Source organism: Rhinolophus hipposideros (genome assembly GCF_964194185.1).
Source record: "Rhinolophus hipposideros genome assembly, chromosome: 17".
Lineage (NCBI taxonomy): Eukaryota > Metazoa > Chordata > Mammalia > Chiroptera > Rhinolophidae > Rhinolophus > Rhinolophus hipposideros.
The window spans coordinates 18,717,742-18,723,868 of NC_138063.1; positions in this window are offsets into that span (position 1 = coordinate 18,717,742).

Sequence of the window (6,127 nt, forward strand, 5' to 3'; positions counted from 1 at the left end):
GACCCAGAAAAGCTTCCAAGATGCTGCTTGAAAAACACAGGAGGTATGTGAATAGGGATCATTCCCAACACTGTTACTCTGATGTAAAGAACTCATGTGAGGCCTTTGATTGGAATTCGAAGTCAACAAAACTTCAGGTACAAAGATGAGCGTCCCCATCTTAACTAGATAATTTATCCTCAAACCCCTGGGAATTACGCAGACTTTGCGTTGCTCACTCTTTTTCCCCAAAGCAACCCCCTTACTTTTTCCTGTGGCTCAGTACAACGGCAGTTAATAGGAGCATATGGGGAATGGAGTGTTCTAGTCTATTCAATTTTTCTCCTTAAAGAAAAGCTAGTTCCTAACAACACTTACTATCCCATGAAGTTTCCAAAACATCTGAGTCCACTTTCCTACATTATAAAGTGGATTCTAGAGGACAGAATGGAACCTCTGTTTTAGGACCCAGCCTCACCTGGACCTGCGCTGGCTTTGTTCTGAACACTTAAGAGAAGGAGAGTGACTAGGAGATGGCACTGTTTGAGAGTCAGACTGACATTCAAATCACCTATATGAGTATGTCACTTACTAGATAAGCTGCTTAACCCTCTGAGCCTCTCTTTTTTTCATTATTCGTGAAATGGGCGTTATAGTATTTACACCACAGGTATTCCACAGAACTTCCATGTGTCTGATACCTGCACGACACTCAATACGTGGCTGCATCGTGATTTTCCTTAGAGCTCCCCGTTTAGAGTTGTTAAAGAAGATAGACAAGGTACAGGATATGGTGCTGAATCAGTATTGATGCCAGGAGACCCTCTAGAAGTTTCTGTACAAAAAAAAACCCTTCAAAATCTGCCTATTTTTCTCTTACTTGCCTCTTTCTCAAAAAAATAATAAAAAAAAAACACAGAGAACAGTGAGAACTGCATTCTGCTTCTCTGGTCTCATGAATTCATAAATTTAATGTCTTAAATGTCTCTCTGCTTACCCTCTGTCTAGTACACGCTGTACCTGAAGAAATAGAGAGCTCTTACGGTTGTAGAACTAGAAGGAAGCTTCCAGGTGAGTGTGGATTATGAGACACAACAAGGCCCTGCCTGATCAAATATACCCTTCCCCAAACTTTTCACATGGCTTAAATTTTTTCCATTAAAGTTACCCCTTCAGGTTAAAGCATTTCTCCAGCGGGCTCCTTTGTTTGCCTGGGATTGTGGAGAGCAGTCTCTTCTTTCAAGAGATTTGCTCAAGAATGAGCTTATCAGATTAACGAGTTACCACTCAGAAGTCCCGGCTGTCTGGTCTGTTTTTAACCTACATTCAGTGCTTTGACATCCTCGTGCATGCCCACAACTTGGATCACCAGCCTCTACCTCCAGCCCAAGTCATTCCTCCAAACGCCACACCCAGATCTTCAGTGGCCTTTAACATCACCATTCAGATGTTTTAAAAGCACTTCATAATAATCAGGTCCATGTTAATTCCACATCCATCATGCTTCAAGGTTCCCTATCTCAATAATTGGCACCATGAACCATCCAACCATGTAAGCCAGAGATCTAAGTCACATCCTTTATTATTAATACCTCTCCTTCACTTCAAAAGCCCGAAGGCCTGTTGATTTTACCCACTAAGCATCTTTTGAATCCATCTGCCTCTCTGAATCTCCACTGCCATTCTTTGGCCCAAACAAAAGTCATGTTCCTACTACAGAGTCCCTGTGTAAATGACATCCCCTCAAATCTGCTCTCCACGCCGGAGTCAAATTTTGTTCAGATAAAAATAGATCAATTCATGTCTCTCCTTTATTCAGATCATTTTATGACTTCTAATTGTTATTAGGAGTAAAACCAAAATCCTTAACACGACACATTAAGCCCTACAGAAAGGGGACTATACCTGTCTCTCCACTCATACATCTCATCACTCTTCCCTTCCTTTCTCTCAGCCACTCTTGCCACTTTTCAGTTTTCATACATTCACCATGCTCCCTCCCACTAAGAATCCATTGAAAAAGCTGTTCCCGTATGGAGGTATCTCAGGAATCTGAAAATGGAACTACCCTATGATCCAGTAATTCCACTCCTAGGCATCTACCCGGAGAAATCCAAAACTCCAATTCAAAAATCTGTATGCACTCCTATGTTTATTGCAGCACTTTACACAATAGCCAAGATATGGAAACAACCAAAATGCCCATCGGTAGATGACTGGATTAAGAAGCTGTGGTACATTTATACAATGGAGTATTACGCAGCCATAAAGAAGAAAGAAATCTTATCATTTGCAGCAACATGGATGGATCTAGAGAACATTATGTTAAGTGAAATAAGTCAGAAAGAGTACCATATGATCTCACTTATATATGGAATCTAAAGAAAAGACTATGTGAATGAACTAATCAGAGACAGTTTTGGGGACGCAGAGAAAAAACCGAGAGTGGTTAGATGGGTGTGTGGGAGGGGGTTGGGGATAAGGGGAAAGGTGAAGGGATTTGGAAGCAGCTGGTAACCACAAGATGGCCTCAGGGTTTTTTTGAAAATTAATTTGGGGAAGGTATTCTATAATGTTGTAAAGATTTTGTTGGGTATCCGATGGACATGCGTCCTATTTGGGAGACCACCTCAGGGATACTGTGGATACCTGATCAAGGCATTGTACACCAGAAGCTAAACATTAATGAATGCCAACTATAATTTTATATATATAATGTGATGGTTCAGTGTGAGGTCGGAGGGATAGTGGTTGGGGGGAGGGGGGTTCACAGTATGAGGGATATAAATGATGAACGTCTAAGTATAACCTTGTTTTGTACACCTGAAACTAATAAATAAATAAATTAATTAAAAAAAAATAAAATAAACACTGGGGATAGAGACATTAACAAAATAAAAAAAAATTTAAAAAAAGCTGTTCCCATAACTTGAAATGCTTTCCTGAATCCCATTTTCTTCATGTCGTTAATTCCCAATAAGCCCCAAACTTTAGACCAAACAACATTTCTTTAGAAAGTCTTCCATGATCCCTGAAGCTGATTGATCACTAATTTGATGAGGAGATTGGGGTATACAACCATTGGAAAATATATTAGAATCGGCTGGAGAATTTCTTGAAATATATTTTCAAGATATGAACCTCGCAACTCATCCCTAATACTTCTCTCTCCCATTCTCCTTCTCTCCCTCTGTTTATCTCTCTCTCTCTCTCTCTCTCTCTCTCTCTCTCTCTCTCTCTCTCTCTCTCACACACACACACACACACACACACACACACACACATACATCACCACCACTATCACCATATTCTCATTGAAACTCACATATGCCCCAGTTGAGGTACCATTAATTATTATTATTAGCCATTATTATGAGTAGAAGTGTGTTATGAGCCTCAGAACATTGGAAGGAGCAAAAAATGAGAACTGTACTCCTAGATGGCCTTTAAGGTAACTTCCAACTTCAGATCTGGAATTCTGTGATGTGGAAGGTATTATGCTAGGACCCGGTCAGCATGCCCACAGGCAAGCTCTAGGAGGGCAGGGCAACCTGGTAGAGCTGGGGTTACCAGATAAAATACAGGATACCAACGAAATTTAAATTTCAGATAAACGGCAAATAACTTTGTACTGTAAGTATGTCCTAAACCTTGCATGGGACACACTTACACTAAAAAACTTTTTGTTGCTTATCTGAAATCTAAAGATAACTGGTATCCTATATTTTTTATTTGCTAAATCTGGCAACCCCACATGGGGCAAATCTTTGCTAAATGGCAGAGAAGTGATGGTTAAATTCTTCCTTCCTAAGGACTGTCTTAAGGCATAATAGTTCATACAGTAGGACGTGTCCCACAAGATTCGTAGGTGGCAGGTAGTTGGGCAAGACCAAGCAGTTGGTAGCTCTGGACAGCAAGCAGCAGCCAGCATCCGCACTTCAGCTCTCCCTTCTTTCCTGGCTTACTGGCCTTTTCCTTCACTCTAGCTTCCCTGTGACCAAACTCCCTAAAAAGCTTTGGGCTCCATGGAAACTTTGGTTTTAGGTTCTGCTTCCTGCGAAACCCTATCCATCAAGAGGGAATGGAAAAATAAACTATGTTTTATTCATATGATGGAATTCCATATAACAATTCATATATATGAACCAAACTTATATGTATCAATATAGATAGATTTCAAAATTAATGTTAAGTCAAAATAGCAAGTTGCAAAAGGACACATACAGTATTTTACTATTAATGTCTCCTTAAATATTAACATCTCCTTCATAAGACAATGCTTATATTGTTTATGGAAACATACACGTAGTAAACTATAAAATATGGATGAGAATAAAAGAAGCCAACTTAAAGATGTTGGTTATCTCTCATGAGGAAAAGAGGGAGAAAGGACATGAATGGGGGTCAATGTAGAGAAAGCTTAACTGTACAATTTTATTTCTTAAATAAAAAACTATCTGAAGCAAATATTGCAATATGTTACTATCTGTTAAGTGTAAATTGTAGGTATATTGTGTATTATTCTCTTTACTTTTCTGTATGGTTGGCATTTTATAATTTTTAAAAACTTAATTATATTTAAAATCAGCTACTTCTAGCTTAACAAAGGACAAAACAAATAGAAATTGATTTCAATTGCACTGTGCAAGACAAAAGAAGCTGTGACACACCAAACTTGAATTGCCCAGAGAGACAATGTGGAATCTCCCCCTTTCAAACTTTGAACTAATATCCATGAAACACTTCTTATGTGAAAGGCATTGAAACAGGCATTTTGAAAGAGATGATTGTATATAAAACCATCCATTACCAAAAAGAGTTCATAATCTAGATGGTACTACTTGCAAAAGAATTCTTTTAAATATTTACTTGTAAGTCTGTTGGTTAGAATTCAAGCCTCATGAAAGCTTTTCCCATAGAGGAAAAAAAAAGTGTTATCAACTATGGTTAAGTTCCTAAGTTAGCTCTCAAAAGGCCTATTTTTTCTATAATATAAAATTATTGAATTCCAGGGTTGAAAAGGATCTTAATGTAATTGAAATTCTGTACATCTGCAATAAAAAAATAGTAGAAAACAACATGTTTCAAAACTGGTAATGAAACAGCACAGAAAAACAATAGAGTTGAATAAGAAATTGCTTTTTTCATTAACTTGAATGCTGAAGTTTGAGGAAAATAACTAATTAAAGGCAGGTTGGAGAGCAAGGGAAGCTTGTAAAAACTCTGAAAGAGAGGTTCTGGGCATTGCAAAGGCTTTTGAGGATGATGGCATTGATTTTCTTATCATTTATAATTTTTACATTCTCTCTCAAACAGTTTTTACAGGAGTCCCCTCTTATCCACATGGGATACATTCCAAGACCCCTAGTGGATGCCTGATACCACAGATAGTACTAAACCCTATGCGTACTATTTTTTCCCCCAATATATACATACCTATGATAAAGTTTAGTTTAGATTTTCGGTCAAGATAGAAGAGTAGGTAAACACTGTGCTCACCTACTCTTGGGACCACATAAATTACAACTAAACTACAGAATAACCATCATTGAGAATCACCTAAAGTCTAGCTGAACTGAACTACGGACATACAGAAGAAGCTACCTCGAGACTGGTAGGAGGGGCAGAGAAACAGAACAGGCTGGTCTCACACCTGCATGTGACCATTAAACATCAGGAGGGCTATCTCGACCACAGAAGTCTCCCCCAAAGGAGCGAAGGGTCCCAGCCCCATACCAGACTCCCCAGTCCAGGATTCCAGTGCCGGGGAGAGAATTCTCTATAACTTCTGGTTGTGAAAACCAGTGGAAATTGTGGCTGAGTGAGACAGAGTCCCAGATGCTCCTCTTAAAGGGCCCACACACAGACTTACTTGGTGACAGACTCACTCACTCTGAACTCTGGCGTGGGGGCAGCAGCTCGAAAGGTGTCAGGGACATATGGGGAGGAAACGAATTGTCTAGCCCCAGAGCAAGGGCTGGAGGGGCAGCTTTCTCCCAGATGGAGGAGCTGGCGAAAGCCACTGTTTCTTTGTTGATCTCCCCCCCGCTCCCTGCGTGCAGACACAGGCAGATGCCATATCTGAGTCTCCATCAACCTGGCTATCACCTTTCCTCTGCCCTCCCTAGTGATTCTAGGAGACCCTGCC